We start from the raw sequence: 24,772 nt of genomic DNA, 5'->3' as shown, positions 1-24,772 counted from the left end.
CATTTTTGAAATCACTCCAGAGTAGAACAACAGCAGAGCTTCCTTCAGCCCCAGAGCACACCACAATGTAATCCAATGGGGCAACTGGCTACCATCAAACTACACCAACTGCTATTATGATTCTCCCACAACACCATGGAGAGGTGAAATGAATGTCTGTCTGGACTCTCTGTAGCCTCGCTCTGAAATCTCCCAAGAGGTAAATTGTTGCAGGGAATCATCAGATTGCATCAGATTACAGAAAGAACAACATTAGTCTTATATAAATAAAAACAATGTTGTGTGCACGTTCCAAATATTGGCAAGAAAACTTCAGGTATGTGCAAGTTTCATTATTTTATTTTGACAAAGACATGTTGAAGTTGTGTCTAGTTGTGCTACACACGGATGCTCACATCCTGTCGATACACTGGGCTCGCCAACCATCAGCTCTGCAGTCCGGTATGAAGTCTGACTCTAAAGTGTAGCCAGAGTCCCTCGTGAATGTCATCAATGAATAACAATATCTCTGGTACTGGAGATGACGTCTGCTGTATTTTTGTCTGTTTGCCTGTATTTTCTCAAGGCCATTCGCCTCACTAAACTTCACCAAAGCAACGTTATTACCGGCCTGTTATGGTGCAGCCGCACTAGTAAACAGCATGTTAACTCTTATTCTTTAAAAGCACGTGAACCACCTGAAAATGGGAATTCAATTGATGCTATTAGTTTAGTGTTTTCGTGCTTGTGTCTGTGTGTATATGGATCAATCTGATGTTCATGCTGCTCTGCAAGTTCCCTGACAGTGAAATTGAAAACCGCGACTCACTCCAGCACACTCATTACGTATCTGCGTCATCCCATCACCTCTCCCTCTCTGACTTTCAGTGTTTCTGACCTACATCTACATCTCCTCCCAGCCTGTTCACACATTCGTGGTAATAAGCCCTACGATAAGGCATTCAGTTAAACACACTCCCTTTTGTTCTTCCGCAGCATGTTGCTCTTACTCCCCCTCTCTTTATCACATGCTATAGTAACCACCTCTGCATCCTCCACCTCCTCACCCTTCATCCCTTCTTCTCCGCAGCACTCAAATTACCCCATTCATAATCCTTTGATTTTTTTCTCACTGTCTTTCTTGAAGCATAAAATTGAAGCTTTCCTGCCCACCCCAACCCACGTACAGTGTGGGTGTGATCTGCTCATCTATTCTCCCACTCTCACCCTTGATACCCTTTACATGACCCCACACTTGTAAATTCCATAGTTGCAAAAAACAAGTAGAGACAAGTTTGGAGAAAGTAGTAATCTCACTGTACTTAAAGACAAATGACACTTGATGAGCTTCAGTACATGTTGGAGTAGAAAAAAAATGCATGAGAAGGAAGAATAATGATAAAGTTGAAGGAGGAAGGAGAAGAGGAGTACGTATGCAGCCGACCACTGGATAGGAATGTAACAGGAGAAGCAGAATGGAAACATCCAAGTAATTTCTGTGCCTCTGTACTGGATTTGGAGGGTAGGCTTGCTTTTTCAACTGTTTCTTCATAATAAGAAACGGTGTGTGTGTGTGTGTGTGTGTGTGTGTGTGTGTGTGTGTGTGTGTGTGTGTGTGTGTGCGCGCGCGCATGTGGGTGGGTGGTTGTGTACATGCGTGTGTTTGGCTTGCTGATTGTTAGACAAAGAGGAGCTCTTCCTCAAAATGTGTGAATTCACCAAAAAGTAATTTTCAGGGGTACTTACAGACCAACTTAGTTTGACCCTAACAGGCAAATTTGTGTCCCTGTCAGTCAGATTTTGGATGTAATTATTTTAAGATGATTATTAATTCCCCTGAGGAATAATTTCCCCTTTCAGCCAGCTGCTTTTGCTGTTTCGTAAAGAAGACTGTTACTGTAGAAACCCATCCATCCAACCATTTTCTATCACTTACCCTGTTAAGAGTCGGGGGGGGGGGGGGGGGCTGGAGCCTATCCCAGCTGACTTTGGGTGTGAGGTGGGGTTCACCCTGGACGGGTCGCCACTCCATCACAGACAAATAACAAATATGGAGCAACAACCATTCACACTCACAGCTACGGTCAATTTAATGTATCAGTTCACCTAACTCACACTTCTTTGGACTGTGGGAGGAAGCTGGAGTACCAGAGAGAATCCACACAGGAACAGGGAGAACATGGAGACTCCACACAGAAAGATCCTGTGATGGAGCCGGGGCTCAAACCTGGAACCTTCTTGCTGTGAGGCGACAGTGCTGACCACTGCACCACCGTGCCGCCCTCCCATCAGTAACCCTACATCTTGATTTCCCCTTCCACCAAGATTTGTACTTGTCCAATAATGTGATGTGGTCCTACCTGGAATGATTTTAAATCAGAACCTCACCCCTGAGCTGCATGTTAAAAGACTATAGAGATGAGAACCTTCACTGACTTCATGACTCCATTACTGATCACTTTTCACCATTTCAATTTGATTCAGTTTCATCTCATGAAAGTTGTATTTTTACTGCACACAACTACTTCTTCCAGCAATCAATACAAACAGGTACATGTGGATTCTCTTTTTTAAGTTAGAAAGTGCTTTAAAGTACCAGGATGTTAACATGTGATGGGAGAACAACTCTTGTTCGGAGCACATGTGATCAAATCTGTCAGCCTTCGTTAACATAAAGTGTTGATATGTACTCATGAGCCCGTTGCTTTGTAGCTTCATGAATCACACATCAAGCTTTGCTCACTGAATCCATCCCTGGCTCTGTGGCAGCTGCCAGAGACTGGATCATAATCTTCTTTCCCTCACAGAGTTGGATGATGTAGTTGAGAGTGTCCTCCATGCTTGGTTGGACTCAATGTGTTTGCTTTTTGGTTGCAAACAACTGATCGGGGTGAAAGTGGCTCATACGTAGCAGATTTTACACAGCGTGCACCTTGTCCAAAATACTAAGAGCATTTTTTTTAATCACAGCATGTAGCAGACGTGCACCTGGTGTCCACAATTTTTGTTCTGGAAGTTATTGAAACTTCACCACTATTTGTCTTTCGGGCTCTATTGTTCGATCGTGGTCAGGAACCCAACAGTAAATGATAGTTGGATGATAATCGATACTGTTCTGTGACTGAATTGATGCAGAATTTCCACAGGAGTAAAAGGAATGAACAATTATGTTTTTACCTGATCTTTTATTTCCTATGAAGCATTTTTTTTTTTCAAGCAGTCTGGTGATTTTTTTATGGATTTTTTTTTAACAGGTGACAAGGTTGACAAAACAAACAAGTGAACTTTCATTCATCCTGACCATGAAAAGTTCCCCCTTCCACAAACACACACACACACACTCACACACACACACACACACACACAAATCCTTGTTCTTATATTTTTGATGACCTTCGATTACATAATGCATTCCATATTACCCTTTACTCTGACCTTAACAATAACAATTAAAAGCCTGACCCTAAACTCTGATACTTACCCTGACCTTAACCTAACCATAACCTAAACCTTGGACCTAAACACCTCAGGGACACACTCTTGAATCAGATCTCTACTCTAGATGGCATCACCCTAACTCCGAGTACAACTGCAAGGAACCTTGGGGTCATTTTTGACCAGGACCTTTCCTTCAGCTCCCACATAAAGCATGTGACTAGGACCGCCTTCTTCCATCTGCTCAGTATCGCTAAGATTAGGAATATTCTTTCCCAGAGTGATGCTGAGAAACTGGTGCATGCATTTATCACTTCTCGGCTGGACTACTGCAACTCTCTCCTGTCAGGATGTCCTAAATACTCTCTAAAGAGTCTCCAGCTGGTCCAGAACGCTGCAGCGAGGGTTTTGATGGGATTTTAGAAGAGAGAACACATCTCTCCCACTTTAGCTTCTCTCCACTGGCTTCCTGTAGGATCTAGAATCGACTTCAAAATCCTTCTGCTGACTTATAAGGCTCTCAATGATAAAGCTCCATCCTATTTGAAAGAGCTCATTAGTCCCTACTGTCCGACCAGAGCACTCCGCTCCCAGAATGCAGGTCTTTTAGTGATTCCCAGTATCAATAAAAACAGACTGGGAGGTAGAGCCTTTAGTTACCGGGCTCCTCTACTATGGAACCAGCTCTCTCCATGGGTCAGAGAGGCAGACACTCTGACTACGTTTAAGTCCAGGCTTAAGACCTTCCTCTATGACAGAGCCTTCAGTTAGGACTGGTTCAGGTAGCTCTGAACCATTGATAGCTATGCTGCTACAGGCTTAGACTGCTGGGGGACACATCAGGTTACATGGAGCCCTCCTCTCCTCTCCTCTCCTCTCCTCTCCCCCCCCCTCTCCTCTCCTCTCCTCTCCCCCTCTCTCCTCCCTGCACATTTTTGGAACTGTCATTACCACTACTTGTTGCACTTTGTAGTTTGGCCTTGGTGTCTCGCAGTCTCTCTGTGTTTCCACAGATCCACCAGAGCCCCAACCGCCGCCTGCATCGCCCCCCCTCTTATTCCCTACTGTTACACCGGCCTGCGCTCCCCTTCCATGAACCAGTCTGCCATCCAGTCCCCCATTAAGCTGGCTTGCTCTCCCTGCCTCCCCTACCAGAAGCTTCCTTCTTCAGCTGTTATTAACATTTCCATGTTTTCCACATTTTGTATTGTAAACTGTTTTCTTGTCTGTAACAACATCTACTGCACGTCTGTCCGTCCTGGGTGAGGGATCCCTCCTCTGTTGCTCACCCTGAGGTTTCTCAGATTTTTCCCTGTTAAAAGGGTTTTCTATGGAGTTTTTCCTCAGTCGATGTGAGGGTCTGGGGGCAGAAGATGTTGTTATGATGCCATGTGAAGCCCTTTGAGACAAACTGTTTGTGAAAACGGGCTATACAAATAAAATTGCCTTGCCTTGCCTTGCCATAACCTAAATCTAACCCTGACTTTAAAACAGCCCTTTGAAGTTGTGATAATCAGCCAAAATATCCTCATTTCCCAAAACTGTCCTCACTCTTCAGTTAAAAAAAATGCTTTCCAGTCCTCTCTATGTAGCAAGTACAAGAACACACACCCATCAGCCAAACATTAAAACCACTGACGGGCAATGAATTCCTCTTCATGAGGATTGTGTTGTTCAGTTTAATTTGATCTGCCTGAGAGACATGTTAATTATTTTAACTGTCATGTAGGGTGCTGTAATTTCTGCTGCTGTTGATTATTGCCTATAGTCACTTGCATTCATATAAATGAGATTAAAAGAATATTAGATAGCGTGAAACTCAGTAGTACAGGTATATATGCACTATATATGTTGTGTGGTACAAGGCAGCAGGGACTTGAGAAATGGGAGTGAAATGGCGGAAGTCATTCGTGAGCTGTTACTTTACAAGAGGCGGTGTACAAATATGCGACCAGCATCTGTATGAAGCTCTGTCTCTCTCCACTTTCTGTATGTTTCCCATCTATGTAATAAGCTCTTGACTTCTTCACACAAGATTAATCTGTGGTCACAGAGGTGTGTGCAGAGATTAAGTATGAAGCTGATCCATTAAACATGTAGATCTACTGTCAGCCAGTATGGAGGAAGAGGAGGGGAGAGAGGCGGGCTTTCCCTGGGCCGTCTGCTGACATTTGCCTGAGTCGTGAGACATTTTAACACCATCAACACTGAAGTGCCATTCCAGCTGTTTTCTGACATGGATGAATCCAAAAAACTCGTTGTACTACTGACTGTGTATATGTACTTGTATATATGATGGTCTCAAAACTGTGTGGGAACATAATATTTCCACCAACTTCCTCTTTCATACACATGAAGGCTTCATTGAGGAAAATATGGCAGAGAGCTGTTCCTCTGAACTTTAGATACACTTGTGAGTCAACTGATATCTACTGAAGTTTTGTCTCGGGCGCGTGCGTGTGTGTGCATGTGTGTGTTTGCATGTGTTTACTGCTATGTGGGAGACAGAAGTCATTGTGGAAAGAGTATTTATCATCTGACAGGTAAACATTGAACCTCAGGGATATCACTTACCCCTTCGTGTCTCTCCCCGTCTCCCAATTCATGATGCCCATCTGTTGTCATGACGCCTGTTGTTGGGACACCCTTTATCCCAGCATTCCATGGGACGGATGAGGTTTGTCCCCCTTGTTTCCAACTTCACTTCAGGGGAAGAACCCATCACATTCAGAATGAGCTGATGCTGATAGTGATGATGGAATGATTTTTGTTGAATGTTGATTCATAAAAAAAAGAGATATTTTCAATATACTTAGTAAAGGGCAAGAAAATACGAAAATACATACAACAAAACTTTGCTCACAGGAGGCAGCATGCTCATCTGGAAAATTCTTGGTAATTTGTGTTGTTTTATCCAGTTGAGCAGAATAGAAAGAGTGTTAGCCCTTGTTCTCTTTTAGAACATATGCATTATGGAAGTATGGAAGGAAGATTGTTTTGCAGCATTATTAGTTAGGTCTCCACTGATGATACATGCTTTGAAATAACAGATTCAATTTTGGATTCCATTTCTTTGTGTTCTGTTTCCTTGGTGTGTTTGTGTTTTATATCTTAATCTTTTTGGGTTGGGTTTTATTTTTGAAATGTATACTTTCACAGGGCGGCATGGCTTGGAGGTGGTGTGACCGTCTAGCAACCGAAGGGTCGCTGGTTTGATCCACACTTCCCTCAGTGGGTTGAAGTAGATGGATGGATGGATGGATGGATGGATGGATGGATGGATGGATACTTAATTATTTGTCTGTTTCATACCTTTTGAGTCGGTCTTGTCAGTTCATTAGTTCTCACATTCCCTGCCCTGGTTCTCCTGCTTGGTTCTCATTGCGTGATAATTTGAGTTTGTATTTTTTGCTCTTTTTCTCTTGTCAGTCTGTGTGATTGTCTGTTATAATTTGCTGTTCGTTGCACCTGTGTTTCCTCAGAGGCCAGTACTGACAAACATGATCTGCTTATCCAAGCTTACTTCAATCTACACCAGTCTGGGATCAGTACTACCACGATGGCTATCAACAAACTACATCAAACCAGCATTTCCTCACCTTTTGGTGTGTGTTCACATGAGAGGGGCGGTGCCAGCACTAGGTGACCAATGGAGAGGAGAGTTGCTTTTTTCACTCAAGAGGGAAAAACTGTATTCCTCAATTTATATGACTAATATTAATCCATAAAAAAGTCTAAAAGAAAGCCAGTTGATGCAGCCAAAGCAGGAAAGAGAGCTGTTTATGAAAAGCCAGTTGTGGGGATGTATCACCTAAAAGACTTTTAATAATGCTTTTAATCAGCACAAGTAGTTCTAATGATAATTACTTCGGACTGACAATGAATGGGTGGTATATCCATCCATTATTCCATCCATCCATCCATCCATTTTCTTCCGCTTATTCCTGTGAAGGGTCGCAAGGGGGGTGGATCCTATCCCAGCGGCTTTTGGGCGAGAGGCGGGGTTCACCCTGGACAGGTCACCAGTCCATCACAGGACCAACACATAGAGACAAACAACCATTAACACTCACAGTCACACCTACGGTCAATTTAGAGTATCAATCAGCCTCGTCCTCTCTTGATGTCTTTGGACTGTGGGAGGAAGCTGGAGTACCAGAGAGAACCCACACAGGAACAGGGAGAACATGCAGACTCCACACAGAAAGATCCTGTGATGGAGCCAGGACTCAAACCCGGAACCTTCTTGCTGTGAGGGGACAGTGCTGACCACTGCACCACCATGCCGCCCCATTCACTAAAAAATGGATAATGGAAACAGTGATGCAAATTTCCTTCTTTGAAACATTTCCACAGGTCGCTTGATACTTTCTGGACAATTAAATGGAAACATAATTATAGACTGGAAAAAGGTTCATGTGAATAATTGTGATGTGGTTGAGAGAGACAAAAACTATATTCTGAGAATAAATGTGAACAGGGATTACATTTTGTTGGAATTAAAATCATCACAGCATATGAATGTCTCCTGCCCACGACTAACTAATTAAGATTTGGTGAGGTGTGAATATTTAATTCCCAACATCATTTGTGTCCGTATCAAATGGTTTTTTTGGAAAGAAACTATAAAATCTAGGTAATACACCATAGTAGGTGACAGATTTGAAAGGAAAATCTCTCCTAACACACAACAATTACAAGCGTTAACCAATGTGTGTATGTTTGAGCTTTTTCTTCTGAAATTTAATGGACGTCTTTCATGTTTCAAGCTGCACGGGGTTGTTTGGATCATTATCCCTCATTCTTGAGAATCCTTGATGAAATCATCTCAAGTTGCTGTTTGCAGCCTCTGAGCCAGGATGAGCTTCACACACATTTTATGAGACATAATCACGCTGACAGATGAAGTCAATAATTTATCGTCTAATAAAAGAACTTGCAGGTTTTTTTACTTCCAACCTGGCTCTAGAGCCACGAACGCAACTGCCGTGATTCATTTGGCAGACGGTGACAATAATGGTGAGGACAGTCGCAGCTGGAAAAATTATGAATGATTTCTCAGTGAAGGAGCTATAAATATCTGAAAAAGGGAGAAAGGATTATCATGAAGATGCCTCTGTTTCTTCAGTATTTCTGATGAAGTGGATTTGCACTTAGCGTTGTAATATTGATCCCCTCGTCGTATCAGACTGTTAGTTAAAGTCTTATTTTTCTGTCTGACTCTCAATTTTCACTTTATTTAATGGAGAGTAGGGCTGAGCAGTTTTATCGATTCAGCAATATATATCGATATTTTGTTTCCCCAGAGAGTATCCATTTTTCAGACGTGAGTATCGATACATTAAGCCCCATTCAAATCCTCCCTTGTCCCACACTTTGCAGGAAGAGCAATGCGGTCTGCCAGCCGCTGGTGTCGGTGCAGAGCTTTTCTATTCACCCAGACGCCAACGATTCAGGAGAATGGCGGCGAGTATAAATCCAGCGCCTGCATGCTTAAACACAGATGTGTGGGAGCATTTTGGGTTCCAAAACAAAAAGGAAAGCGACGATTTAGACAAAAGTATGGCGGTTTGCAAGCTGTGTCACACAAAGTAACAAAGTTAAGTACTCAGGAAATACCACCAACCTGCGAGCTCACATAAAACGTCACCACCCAGACAACGTAATGCTAACTGAGTCCGAGCCCAAGAAGCTGCGGCGCAACCCGAAACAAACCACGCTGGACAGTGACGGCGGTGGTTGCCACAAGTTCCCATCTTCACCAAGGTCGCAGAAAATTACAGTCCATTGCCTACTTTATTTGTCAGGATTTGAGACCTTATTCTCTATTCTTATATGCTATGGTCACCCACGAATTGAAATATTGGCTGCTATGGTTTATTTTTAGTGAAGCTGGTGGCTAGACTGCTTGTAGCTACCTCATATGTTTGGTATCAAGCTAAAAAAGCTGCCAAAGAAGGCCACTGGCTGCACTTGAACTCTCCATTGTTCACTTTACTTTTCAAAAGCTTGTAAGCTACTATTTGCACTCAGTTTTTAAAAATGAAACTTATTTTTTCACCACATCTTTGATTCATTTTGTCCAGCATTTGCAAGCTGCCAGTCAGAGCCATATATTGTGTAGTTGATGCTTTCAGTTCAGTGAATTCAATCCCAGTCAATGGAACACTCACAAGATGTCACCAAAACCACTCTGTCCCTTTATAATCTTTCAGAAAAATGATGTTTGGTATCGAATTGTATCGTGAGCTGAATATCGTGTAGCGCATCACAAGATTAATGTATCGTCACAGCCCGAATAATGAGGCGTTGAGAGTCTTTTTACAGAAGTTACAACATACCTTATTAAAAAAATTCTAGACTTGTGTAAATCCTGGGAAACATCCATGATCATTTTGGCCGAACCAGGACACGGAACTGGGAAAAGGAAGACACAGTATTGGTAAGAGGAAGTGGAATATTTGTAGTTTTTATTCTATCCGTCTTTATTTTATCTCCATCCTCAGAATTGGAGGATGCTAAACTTTTAGAATTGGCTCACAACAATCATTTTAAGGCCCTTCCTATCAAAATGAATGAATCCCTCATCTACAACAGTGTGTTTGGTTCACACTGCATATGAAAAAAAAGAACATATATATATAGTGAGCAGTCATGGATGCAGCTCACATAGCCATGAAAATTTTGATTCTTGAATAACAAAACATGCAATTACAAAGAAAAAAACTCCCACCTGATTGCTTTATAAATAACTAATGTTGGTTTTCACACTTGGTCGTATCCTTGGTTAATCTCTCAGGATCCAATCCATACATCAACACATATCATTATTATTGCTATTATTATTTATTGAGCACTAAGACATTAATCCCAGCGCCATAAGCATCCTCATCATCTGCCGCTAATGATGTCATCAGTCAAGGTCAACAAAGCTTCTTCTGTGAAGGCGATCAAAGGGTGCTGTTTAATAATTACAATTACAGTAATGATAATAATATATCTTTTTTCAAATCCTCTAAATGCATCTCGCTGTCCAGTACAGACTTTTATAGCCACTACACCTTGATAGGACCTACAGTCATGAATAAATTTAGAATTATTGTTAGGGAGGTAACTGGCTCACATGTTTGGGTTCAGATGCTTCTGAGGTGGCAGTCGTTGTTGTTGCCTGTCATTTACCTGACAGTCAGAGGATAAACAACAACAGCGGGGGACTGAGGTGGTCAGACTTGTTACCTCAGACAAGCACTCATGCTTTTAAATTTCCATAAAGAACCATCTCAGGGAACATTTACATCATCTCATAAACAAATGAGATCCTACGGGAGTACAGACTAAACAAAGCTCTTCTGTCATACAGCATGCAGCCATAGACCCCTGATCGGTCAATGATGTCCTGTTTAAACTGGGAGAAGTTTTGCACGGAGGTGCAGTGGTCAGCACTGTTGCCCCACAGCAAGAAGATTCTGGGTTCGAGCCTCAGTTCAAACACAGGATCTTTCTGTGTGAGTCTGCATGTTCTCCCTGTTCCTGTGTGGGTTCTCTCTGGTACTCCAGCTTCCTCCCACAGTCCAAAGACATCAAGAGAGGACGAGGCTGATTGATACTCTAAATTGACTGTAGATGTGACTGTGAGTGTGAATGGTTGTCTGTCTCTATGTGTTGGCCCTGTGATGGACTGGTGACCTGTCCAGGGTGAACCCCACCTCTCACCCAAAGGCTGCTGGGATAGGCTCCACCCTGTGACACTTAACAGGATAAACGGTGGATGGATGGATATTTTGCACATAAGATTAAGGATTTTATATCACTTTTTTTTCCATCAGTGATACACATGGCCATCCACCTAGTGTAGAAATATGATGCATGTCCATAAGCACATAGTAGGCATCAGCCTCCTCCCTCTCTCTCTGTCTCTCTCAGTGCAATCATCTAATCAAGGTTTCCTATTCCTCATTACTCTCATTAACTGTATTTCGCTTTTCTTTACAGTACCTGGGACAATAGCATGTTAATCTGACTCTCTCTCATCCACACAGACACACACACACACACACAGCGGAGGGCATTTTTTTTATCTCTCTTTTGATGATTGCTGCTGTTGATTGCTGATTTTTTGTTTCCTTGTTATGATCATTCCCTGATCGTAACATCTGTATTGTAATGCAGTCTGACATTAAACTGATTTCACTCTTTACGCTTAAATTGAGGTACCGTCAGTGTAGCGTGCTGATAATGTGGCTCTGATTACTGTTGCTACGACACCTGCCGTTTAAAACACCTCAACCACTGATTTGGAGCAGTGTAGTTTAACTGTCATTGGGTTTGAGAAGCCTTGACATACAGTTTTATCCTGCCAACCAGAAAAGTTGTCTTAGATTTTAAGGGAACTTTGGAAATGCCACAACAAAGGAAATATGACTTAGGCATTTATATCAACTGGTTACTTTCATTTTGGCAAGTTGTCATTGTTAATTTGTGCCATGTTCTATGCTGCCCGTGTATGAGGACAAAGACTGGGTCTATCTGGGAAGATGTTCGGTCACTGGAGGTCTCAGGAATGAGGTTTCCATCTCCTATTTGCTATATGTACTATTTTGTTGGTCATTAAGTTGTTTTTTCTGTTAAGTTTTACTGTTTCCATCAATCTTTTTTAACATTGTAGTTGCGTATCAAAATGTGTAGATTGCAACGTGACCACCACTTTATTACATCATTACTACGTCATAGACTCTTGTGTGAGTGTGAGTGTGAGTGTGTGTGTTATCACAGTAAGAACTCAGCAGCAACATGTCTAATGAGTGTGTAACATCTGTTTGTTTTTTTTTTCTTCTCTGGCGTCTCAATAGAGGAACGTCTTAATGGATGTTGATATTCTAATGAATCAGCTCATCTCTGACGTTATGTCTGACATCTTTTATTGGCTTATAATAGATTCCTGCAGGAGCTCATCAGTCTTGCTCTTTTTCTGTTGAGTTTCCTTTTAGGTTTTACTCGTATTTTATATGCAGAAACATGGACGGCGCTGTTCCACACACCTGCGCACCTGTGTATCTGCCACACTCTCTTAACAATCTTTCATTTCACTCACACACACATACACACACACACACACACACACACACACACACACACACACACACACACACACATACTGTATATCAGTAAAGTTTTTGATTGTTGTGTGTTTGTTTCCACCCTCATTGATGTTGTTATAGGCTGATCGAGATAGCTTCTCATTTTAGTTGTGTAACATTGAGTTCTTCACCTCAGGTGTTTAAGGCAGCACGCACGCACACACACACACACACACGCACACGCACACACACATACACACACACTCTTCAATATACACACCCTTACCATGCAGTGTGTAAATTTATGTGTGTAGTTGCAGGTTTGTCATTGCTGCCGAGTCTCATTAATAATGGACAGTTAGTTGAAGCTTGGACAGGGGACAGGAAGCCATAGTAAAGGAGCTGAGTGCACCTCTGACGCTCAGATTACATGGATTGCGATTATATACTGTATTCTGTGATAACGTGTGCTGGTGCATATGTGCAGTGACAACAGATTAAAACTTGAGATTCTTTGAGCTTTCCTTTGATAAAGGCAGTTCCTTTATCTGTGTGTAACAGTGGGGATGAAAACATCACTACACGGTCTCCCAGGGAAGATTCCATCTCCATTGACAAATCTTCTGTAATACCGCTCAGACTGCCAACAAGCTCAGGCTGACCCTCTGCCCTCCTCTGATGGTTCTCCCATTGCAACAGATCCTACTAGAAAATTCAAGAGTTCCTTACACAGAAAGCTGATTCAGGAACTTCTTATCTCACGCCTGGGTGACTACAACCCTCTTCTCGCCCGGCTCCCTGCCTCGGCCACCTACCCATCATTCTGAAACAGAAAAAAAAGGTAAAAAATTCAACTTCTTATTTCTTTGTCTCAGAAGAGTCTTAGACGATGAAGACTGTGATGCATAGTTGACAAATTGTACGATTTTAAGTAAATTCGGACTAATGCATCTCTGTAATAAAGCAAAATACATCCATATTGATGTACAGTCTGTCGTTTGATAACTTCAACATGTGACCAACATCAGCCTGCACAGAGCGCAGTGTTGAATTTGGTGCAGCTTTGAGAAATATGTTTAATATACATAAATTGAAAAACATGAGTAAAGGGCTGTGAAAAAGAGCAGATCAGCAGGGAAGATGCAGTGGATGATGTTAGGGTGCCGGTATTTATGATGAGGGTCAATATTCTTCTGTTGTAAAGTGTTGCTGTTTGATATTTGATTTGTTTTTTGCTGTTGTGGAGCCCAGGAAGATGAGTTGCGACCTCTATCTCAGCGACTGGGCATCCATGAATAAAATCAATACAAGAGTATATCAGACACAGCAACACGTGAGAAGGTACACTGTTGAACGTAGCTCACCTACATTTTGGAAACACCCAAGACACAATGCCTGTATTTATGACAATAAATGGAGGAAATACTTCCACAAGCAGACTGTGGTGATTTCAAAACACCACTACAGGCAAAGGAGTAAATATGCCCACTCATATTCCAAGTAAAGGCACAGAATATACATGCAATCAAAGCGCTCACTAACGTATGTTCATTATTTAATTTAAGGATGAACGGCATTCTGTTTTGAACCGTTCCCTTCTTTTACTAAAAATGAGAAAATAGCATTTATTTGGAGTATTGTGGCCTATCATTTATACCCGCATATAATACAGTGTTAGTATCTTTCATGTTGTTAGTGTATTTACTTGGTGACACCTCATAGAATCTGTACTAGTTCCTCTTTGCGCTGGGGGCAGTGTGAACAAGAAGAAAACACTGTGCCCAAATCATTAATATGCACCTGATTGATTGTGAGGTGTTATCATACTATAGACTAGAAAAAAATAGAAACTGCTTATACCAGGAAAGTATTCTGAATCCTCATTAGATGAGTCATGTAGAAGACAGGGTGAATTTACTGCAGGGTACTAGTCAGCTCATGGTGTACAGTCCTGTTTGATAACGCAAGATTACACTGGTATCTCCATTCTAGCGCTGCTCTGTTTGAATACAAACTCTGTTTAGATTTAGATTCTTTGTGCATTTACGTGTATTTCAAGGTTTGGTAGTAAGATGTTTTTTTATCGATATTTTTTTCAGAAATGTCCCGAATCACTCTACATAAATGACATCATAATTACTGTGCGCCACCTCAGAAACACCCATCTGGTTCTCATTTCCTCTGGGGTTTTTCTACATATAACCACATCTCTCTCACCGCCATCCTGCTCTCCATCTGCAGTCCTGTGCTGAGGGATGTGTGCTGTCACACACTCTGTTACAATTCTTCATATCTCACTGGACTGGCAAAATACATTACATATTTCATGTACACTTGATAAATGGGTTTATCATTTTTGTGTGTGCAAGGTTGTTAATCCATATGTTGCATGCATGGTTACATGTCTAACTACAGCACGTTTCTACAGGGTGTGTGTGTGTGTGTGTCTGTGTGTGCGTGTGTGTGTGCATGGATGCACAGAGATCAGGGGGAAAATTATTCACTGGATTAATGAATGTGAACGGTTTGTTACACCAAATGAACCCTGCAACCCCCCTGGGAGACCACCAATCCTCTAACACCTCATGTTAGCAGCATAGAGAGCGCTGATGTGCATTATTAGCCAGTGGGTGGAAAAACGCTGGTTTATGTTTTCTACTCTACTTAGCAGTTTACACTTTTAGATCACTTAGAACGATGCCAACAACATGGGGCTGGGAATTTGAATTTAAATACAACAACTGGATCACATTTCTTATTGATAAACTGAAAAAATTGAACTTTTTGAGGCTGGCGCACATTTGCCAACATCCACTGATACGAACAGGACTGTGAAAGGACAATGTGAACGGATGGCGTTCTGCAAACCCTCTAAATAAAATGTCGCTGTAGTCGATTTCTCTTTCTATTTTTGATGGTTTCACATGAATATGACAGCAGCTGAAAACATGACTTTTATCTCACAAGATTGTTATTAAAAGCTTGACACATTCCTGGCTCACACTACTGTAGGTTATGTCACTCTTGTCACCTTTGAGTGCTCCCATGCAGGTTTAATCGATAACTCTGTCAACTCAAGTTGTGTCTACTGATATTTTCCCAAAAAGAGGATATGATATTCCATTCTGGGTAATGAATAAATATTCAATGTAGCAATAAGATACTAAACCAAGTATGGGAGCAATTATACTCTTTGAAGTCTTTCAAACACTGCACGAAACAAATGCAGCTCATCAAATATTGGTGTGTACTTCCAGACTGTTGCTTTCTGTTTCTAGTGGTCAGGTGAACACAGGATCAGGAATTATTATCCGCGCAACAGATGTGACGTCTTTACACTGCCCAGGAGTAACTGATAAGATTAGTTCCATTCCCTAGCTAATTCCAAGGTTTTGGTATCGTGTATGTGGACCCACAGACACTGCTAAGCGGAATACCTCGAGTGAACGCAGCCATTGTTAATGTCTTTTATTATACCTGTACTTTTACTGCTTTGTCAACCTCTTGTGAAAGAGCTCCATTAGCAAATTAAGTCCCAGCAGAGGAGTTCAACCTAAGCGGAGCTCTAATCAGCCAGAAGAATAGAACACCTGTGTGCTGAAGTGGGAACTTGTTACTGCACATACTCGAACCTTACTCAAGTATTTATTTTTTAAAGCTTCACTTTGACTGCCTGTATTTTAATACAAATATCTGCGCTTCCCAGGGTTCGGGTTAGGCTCTCACTTTCAGTTACAGACCTCAGTTCAGAGCCTTTACCTTCATTTTTATTTAAGTAGAGATGGTGAATTAGTACTGTATTTGTAGTTATTACATATGTATTTGCGTTGTGTTGAGGCTTTGGTTATTTTAATTGTTTCATTCTGTATTATCCTGGGAAGTCTTAATTATACTGTGATAATGCTGTCCCCCAGGGAAAACCCAGTGGTCTCTTCCTACATGAAGTGAAATGTGCACATGACTCTTTTAACTTTAAGATGAAACACCTACTCTTAGAAAAAGGAGTAAATGAAAGTGTGCAGGCTTCATAGATAAACTGCAGTACTAATACTACATAAAAACACAGCTAAGGATTCTGCCAGCCTGTAAATCTGGGAAGAGGCCTTAGAGATTGACGGCGTGGCATCGCCTCACTGGTGCAGGTGAGTCAGACTCCAGGTTGATTAGTCGATATACCCCTCAGAGCTCCAATAAAAACAACCCAATAAAGACAAATATCTTTAATATGATTTAAAGGGAGTAAGAGCCAAATGAATTCTGAGTTGTAGTATACACAATCTCGCTCTTACACACGCGCTCATGCGCACACACAGAGAAAGATTAAATTATGTGTCTCTTAGTGCCTTGGGGACATATGGCTCTATTTAACTTCAACAGAATTATCCAATTATCATTCTTCACTATTCCCAAAATGCATCTTACCTGATAGAAAAAAAACAGACCTAAAATCTCTCCCCTCTGTTTATTTCTCATATTTTATACTTACAGGGATTCTCTGTCACAAATAAGAGGCTTCGGGGACGATTGTCAAAAGAACGAAAGAAGCCTTCTTTCATCTTTTTAATGGGTTCAGAATTAATTACGGCGATACACTCTACATTTTAAAGGGGTTTATTCAAGATGAAGTGGACTAGCCTGGATCAGGATGTCTTAAAGCTTTAAATATACACATGAGAAATTATATTTATTGAAAATGTGCATCAGTTAATCTTCTGTATCATCCCCCATCCTTTCACTGTGGTGAAGGTCCTGCTGCTGCGTCTGTAAACAAGAATATTTGATGCCAGAGACCTTGTTTCAGTTCATCTTTCATTTCCTGAAAATGTTTCGAGATTCATTAATACAAAAAAAACCAACCCAGAATTTACACAACTGTTAATCATATTTTAAGCGTGAATTGTTTTTGTCATTAAGTAGAACAGTTTGGCTAACCTAACTGTTTTCAAGTTGTCTGCTGAAATTCAGAGGGATTTTTAACATCTATCCCAAATGATATGATTAATCAGTTTTCAGGTCCTTTCAGTGTGATTTTTTTTTTAATTTACGTTTAATTATCTGTTTTCTTTCCTTTTTTTTAATAATCTCATTCATCTTCATGTTCACACACTTGTATTGAGAAACCTGACAAAAAAGAAACAAACTGTTAAAACAAAGACTGAATTAAAAAAGGGGACAGTAAAATACAGCTCGAAGTTGGTGAAGAGGTAAATAGAATAGAATAGAATAGAACAGAATAGAATAGAATACTAATCCAGTATTTGGATATCAAAAATGGTTCCCAAATATAAACGTGCTCATAAAATCTCCGCTGAAGGTTTTTAATCCCATAAAGAGTCGCCTTGTTGTGTGATGGGACCTGAGTCACTGCTGTCATGGTAACACAGCAACATCTGACAATGTTATGAGTGCAAGGCTAAGTTTGTGTTCAGCGTGTTATTTAACATTGGAAAAGAGGTGTGTTTTCATTTCTGTCACATTTCCTTTAGTATTCATGTGTTTTGCAAGAATTTGTAAGGCACTAAAAGCCAAGGTTGCATTGTATTTCCCTCAAAGGTAAAAGTGCAGCCATCCAGTACGAGACCGACTGTAACCGCAGGGTTTGCTGATGAAATATTGTTTTTTGTCAGATTAAATAACTAAAAGGACATTCAAATTACACTAGAAGATCCATCCAAACCAGCTGGGCTGTTCAAACATCAGCTGGGCCGGTCCAGTTTTCCCTACATTACCAATGGTGGCCGTGCAGCCCACTAGGGTCCATGTGACATTTACAGTACCAGAAGTGCCAGTTTGCTAGTCCAAGCCTGACTGATGCTGATCTTTAAAAAGACCTCCTCATTTCACATTGCAATTGCACAGAAGATAAATGGTGGGAAAAAAAAAAAAAAAAGCTGAGACAAAAGAACAACTTTTCAGATTTCCTCAGATCATGGAAAGGCTGTTTAATAAACAGAATGCATTGAACATGTACATAGCAAGGAGCTCATCGGTGGCCTTCATTTGGTGACCCATCTTTTGGAGTTTGATGTAGCTGTGTGTGTCATACACACATGCTCATCCAGCTCGCATCTATGCCATCTCCATTTGCATCATGTCTGTTAACGAGCCCATCAAAAGAGCTGTTGGTCATTCACGAGTGTTTGCGGTTTGCATCATCGCTAGTCACTATGTTTTGTGTGTGTGTGTGTGTGTGTGTGTGTGTGTGTGAGAGAGAGAGAGCGAGAGAGAGAGAGAGAGAGAGAGAGAGAGGCTATCAGCCACCAGTTTGCATCCCTCATGTTTGCAGCTATCACAGGTGTGACAGGGTGTGTCAAGTGGTGTTTAGTATTTTCCCCCAGCATGCATGACAGGCAGGTTAGTTTGGTTATGATATACAGTGGCACACACGCTTTTGACATTTCCCCCTCCAGGTACAGTGTAGAGGTGTAGGACACGTAATGCTTCATCTGTCCTTTTACCCTTTTGTGTCTGTTTGGTTTATAGAAAACAACGGTGTTTGGCAGCATCACATAACTTCACTAGTAATACCAGTCAGAGTAATACAATTACATTGTGTTTGAACTCGGTTTGGCCCTTCTCACCACAGCTTTTCTGGCATGTCATTGTAGAGTAAACACAGGAGTCATTTATTAAGGCTTTGTTCCATTTAGGTGGACCAGGGTTCTGGTGTAGAGTTTGCTGGCTCACGAGAACGGTGACAGACTAAACAGAACAGGAATACAATTAAAACAATAATGAACCCCAAAAAGTGGTTTTTGCGCTTTGAGTAGGTGTCTAAGGCTCACCAAGATAATCTCCGTTCCTTCTCTGTGACGCCAGAATTTGGAAATTAACATTAACAATAACAATAACATTTTAAGGTTGAAGCCAACAACAACTATGGCAATAAAAAGAAAATGGCAAAACTGCCCAATAACATCCATATAAACTCTCAGGTTCCTCATACGGTATAACAAACAAACTGTAACACTTCCAGTTGGGTGCCACCATTAATGAGTGCGGACAAGCACAAGCCAGTTGATTTGGCCGAATGTGCCCGCTGGACGCTCTCCAGTGTCAAAGCAGAGAGATTATGGTTTGCTTGTTTTGCTTGTTTGCTCAAATCAAAGAATCTGTGGATCAAAGAGTCTGCGGATTACGGACGATCTGCTCGAGAGCTTGTAAATGGACATTTTTGGACAGTTTTGTCGTTTTTTTGTTCGCTCTTAGCCATCTGTCGTGTTAGCTTCAAGCTAAATATACACAGCTCTTTCTGCTTTCATGTATTCGTCTTTGTGAGCACCCAAATGGCAACATATGCTTTTTTTGGCACAGGACAAGGACAACATACACTTTTTTGGTTGAAGTACCACTTTAATTTGATTGATTACACCTGTGTTTATCCTAGGATGACATGTCAAAGCGGCTGCTGTGAAAAGGGTCCATGCTGGGGATATTTTGGGGGTTCGGTCTTGTCGCTGCCTTATTTAACTGTCGTCACAGCGACAAGTCGTGATGTATCACAACAGTGAAAGAGGACAAGAACACATGAAGGCTTCAGACTTCACCTAAAGGAGACAAGTATGATTCCCCCTGTAATTTTGAGGTTCTCTCGTTTACATGTGATTATCGCATTAAGCCTGGAATATTCATTAGTTTGCTAATGTTATCATAGGAAAAAGCCACTGAGGTTCACAATGAGGACAGATTTCTGGAAAGCTGTTAAGCTAGCAGTAAATAGCCCTCCACTTGGCGGGCTGTTTGGCAAACAGAAATATCTTGTATGTATTTAATAGCTTACGAAAGACATGATTTGTTTGAGGAGACTTTAGAATTGTTGGCAGGAAACTAAAAAGAAGTGTGGAGAAATAGTTTATTTTACGAGTAAAATAAACAGACACTTTTCATTTTTGCTGTCAAACACTACTTTTCAGTTGGTGTTGCTGTTGTAGTGAATTCTGCTATTTGGTGTCTTGGTGAGAGGTTAATGATAATAGATGGGGGTGAAGATTAAGACCTGCTCCACAAGAACCCACTTCCTAATGTCATTAACTCTTTCCCTGCCAGCGTTACCGAAAATTTTCTCCAATATTTCAAGATCCTCAGAATAATTTTTGTTGTGATCATGAAAAAAACTGAACATATCAAGAGAAAGATCAAAACCACTGCTTTCCTTTAATTTATAATTTATATGTGCATCATTTTTTTTATCAACTTTTAACTTTTAGGATCATTTTTAGACAAAATATTCAAACGCGTATGTTTTTTTGGTGCACATGTGGACTGGTTGGGCAAACTCCCAAGCCCCCTACAGCAGCCTAGCGAGGGTGAAGAGCTGATCCGCTGTTCCACATGGATCAGCTCTTTACCAAGTCAGTGCAACTTTTATATTTGAAGTTGTAGAGAAGGACGATGTCCTGTCTGAGGAGTGACAATGAGGCCCATCCATTGACGCTAAAATGCAGTACCTCAGATTGATTTGAAACTTGTCCTCCCAACACCAGGTAACTACAGCACAGACAGCATTACAACAACATTAAGTAGAGTTCCCATTTAAATAGTTCTATTTGTTGATTTTAATGCAAAAACTACATCACATTCCCCAACTTTCTTTACCTAGATTGCGCTGTTTTCAAATGTCGCTTCACTCTGTCTCCAGGAGGAAGATGCAATCTAATATGGTGAAGGAGTATAATGCCACTTTGACACATTTATTACTGCTGGTTCCGTGATTTTCTATTTCTCCATTAAAAGCTCTCCAGTACTGTTAGAAATGTATCATCATCTTTCCACCCTGAACAGAAATGTTATCAGTAATGACTCAAATCATTAAGCAGTCTAGAGTAGCAATCTGTTATCAGTAGCAATGAAAATTAATGATCCCCTCCCCCGAGGATCAATAAGATTCTCCTTCTGTCTCTACTTGATGGTGACAAAATAGACTCCGCTACACCTTTCTGCTCCAACAACACAAGAAACTTTCTGGTAATTATACACAAAATGTGTTAAGGTGTAAACTTTCAAGCAGCAATTAGACAAATGATCTACCCCCTTATATGACAGCTCCCAGAAATTAATATTATTATAAATTATTTAACTGATCATGATCATCCTGATAATCATATCGATGTGAGCTCAAAAACTTTTTTGAATAGAATCGTCAAATATTTCCTATTTTGAATTGTCAAGTATTGCATATTGCTATTTTTTCTGTTTAGATAACTTGTTGAATTATTAATCCTTGCATGTCATCTCAATTTGGAGCCCATGGATGCTTTGTGCGTGTGTGTGTGCGTGTGTGTGTGTGTGTGCGTGTGTGTGTGTGTGTGTGTGTGTGTGTGTGTGTGTGTGTGTGTGTGTGTGTGTGTGCGTGCAACATGGGGAAGTGGTTTCCATAGGAGAGAGGGTGTGTACGGGAGTGACGTGGGGCTCAAGGAGACTATAGCAAACAGGATATCTGGGGTATAAGTGAAGCCTTTTCTGGGGGACTCCAGGGAGTGTAAAGCTGAGGATTTAGGGTCTAAGTCTTGGCATTCTCCACGGGACACTGAGAATGGTATGTACTGACCAAGCCTTCTCCCCGTGTTTTCCCCCTCCGTCTATCTCCCTTTCCTTCCTTCGTTAACACACTCGTGTACACAAACAACTTTTATGATCGTCATGAGGACACCATTGAACAGCTACCGCACGACCCCTACGTTCAGATGCAACATCGTCACGGTTTAATTATATCAAACAGGAGAATAAACGCATTCTTAATTAAATGCTGAACTCAAACACAACCACTGGCTCAGTGTTACACAAACATCTATTTATCCCAGACACCCTCTGTGAGTGGAACTGACATGAGAAACCAGCCTTTCTTCTATTTTAAAATGACGGCTATCCCGTAGAAAAAAAAGGTCATTTTACATGCAACAACATACAGCACAGTTCGTCTTTCCGATGGAAAAACACAGTGGAGTCTCTTAGACTTTCACACAAAACAGTACAGGATAAAAATGTGTCTGGTTCAGCCATCTGCGGTGTCCAGCTAAGATGTTCAAGTCTGACCTGTTAGCAGAAGCACTGACGCCTGTCTGTCAGATCCAGATCTGCTGTTATAATACCCCTTCTGTGACTTCCTGCATGAGCCAAGACATGCAGGAAATAAGATGCTCAGACAATCCTCCCCAGAGAGTGAGAAATAAATAATAAGTAAGGGAACAGGGAGGAATTCTGTCAATGCCTGGTGGCCTTTTCCTCCGCTTTTGCCCATTTTCTTCTGGAGTGGGGGAGTCCTAGGGGAGTAATGTGAGGGCAGAGAGAACCTCAGTCAGTGAGAGATGAAAAGAGAAAAATGATTCCCTTGCTCTGTTCATGAGGCATAACATATGCTGAAAGAGCACATTCTACTGTAGGTCACCGCCATCACCCACTTCAGTTAATCATAACACAGTCTCACACACTTGCAAACATAAACACACATTCACACACATACACGCACATGCACGCAAACACACATTCTTGGGACCAAATACACCTGATCTGTTCCCAATGAACCAGCACTACAGAGGACTGCTACCAGATTAAAAGGGCTATGTGAAAGCACTTCATAGGATATAATTCTAGTTGTGCGCGTGTTTGCTTCAGTGCACAGTCTGGTCAGTTCACACAAATTGCTGAACATAAAAAACAGACAGGGAGTTTTTACATTTCCTTGTATTTAGCCTGGCAGAGAGTTTTCATTTTATTTGTCTTGATTGAAAACTCTCCTGAAAGCAGTTGCTACGCAGATCATCCACACGGTCGTTTGAGACATCGAGCCCAGAAACAGAACATTTGAAGCAGATAGTTGCAAGGTTACATTTGACAGAAAGGCTCCGCTCCTCAATGCAACCATGAGCACTCTGCTCATGGAGCTAAATCTACTAAACATTGGGAAATAGGGGGAGCTGTGGCGTGAGTTAATCAGCGATGCGGCGATAATGGTACCATTGTGCACACGCACAAATATGGCTGAGCACCACGGGCTGCATAGATGTGAAAATTCCTTTCACTGGGAGGCATAATGACTATGTTTGATTCCAAATAGCCAATAAAAGCATGATCACAGTGTCTGCATTAGGAATGCTTCTATCATTTTTGTAGGGACTATTTATTTGACACTGCTTCCAAAAAATATGGGGATGTGGATTAACCAGAGCGCAGAAGAGTTAAAAGCATGAGTGTAGGTTAGCTCCCACACCACAATCACGCTGTCGCTCATGAAAAACAGAGTGGGCTAGCATTTATAGCCTATAATACAGGGTACAACAATGGAGGAGTTTCACCCCCGACAGAATTCAGCAATCAAACACTTCCAGTACTCAAAAGATTATGAATGTAGACTGTAATGATGTGATAAGATGTGATTATAAAAATGTAACTTTTACATTTTGGCTACCTCTAACATTTATGGGGCTTTTATTTTGTATTAGAAATATTAAATCTAGTGCAAAGTAAACATGAAGTCTAATTATTTAAACTTATCTGCTACCATGTCCATCTGCCTGAAGACAGACACACAGACGGTTGAGGAGCACACACACACAAACACACACACACACACACACAATGTTAAATCTCAAAATAAGTGACAAGATTAAATACATTTTGAAAAATATACTGTACATTATCATTTAATTGGGCGAACACACATGCATGTATTCTACCTCTTACTGATTTCATTGTCAAACTGTCAAACATTCACCTTCATAATAAAAAGGGACAAGGGCATACACACCTACCTGCCTCTCACCCAGTGTCAGCTGGGATAGGCTCCAGCCCCCCCACCCCCCGTGACCCTCAACGGCTAAGGGGTGAAGAAAATGGATGGATTGATGGATGAATGGATCTATACACAACTGTTTCATTCATAGTCTTACATCAGGGAGAGGAAAGGAGTAAACTAACATTTGGAAATGTAAAACAAGTTTTTTCAAATTAATTTCCAAATATGGCGTCACGGAGGTGCAGTGGTCAGCACTGTTGCCTCACAGCAAGAAGGTTTTGTGTTCCAGTCCCAGCTCCAGCACAGCATCTTTCTGTGTGGAGTCTCCATGTTCTCCCTGTTCCTGTGTGGGTTCTCTCTGGTACTCCAGCTTCCTCCCACAGTCCAAAGACATCAAGAGAGGACGAGGCTGATTGATGCTCTAAATTGACTGTAGGTGTGACTGTGACTGTGAATGGTTGTCTGTCTCTATGTGTTGGCCCTGTGATGGACTGGTGACCTGTCCAGGGTGAACCCCGCCTCTCACCTGTAGTTGCTGGGATAGGCTCCA

The 24,772-nt window shown here is 41.3% G+C and overlaps 1 protein-coding gene across 2 annotated transcripts in view; it reads left to right on the top strand.

The window, feature by feature from the left end:
• gcgrb (glucagon receptor b) overlaps nt 1-24,772 on the top strand; it is a 52,740-nt gene that overhangs the window by 8,125 nt on the left and 19,843 nt on the right. Inside the window, exon 1 of one of the 2 annotated variants that reach the window (XM_086210919.1) lies at nt 13,264-13,332. The exons of the other annotated variant lie outside the window; for it this stretch is intronic. The gene's annotated coding sequence lies outside the window, so the exon portion shown is untranslated. Of the gene's footprint in view, nt 1-13,263; nt 13,333-24,772 lie in introns of those variants that run through there. 2 annotated transcript variants of the gene reach the window in all.

Source organism: Aulostomus chinensis, chromosome 8, assembly GCF_037954235.1.
Source record: "Aulostomus chinensis isolate RoL2024-O1b breed Wild chromosome 8, RoL_Achi_v1.0, whole genome shotgun sequence".
NCBI classification, from domain to species: Eukaryota; Metazoa; Chordata; class Actinopteri; order Syngnathiformes; family Aulostomidae; genus Aulostomus; species Aulostomus chinensis.
The sequence above is the reverse complement of the archived record's forward strand: the minus strand, read 5'-3'. Positions and strand labels throughout refer to the sequence as shown.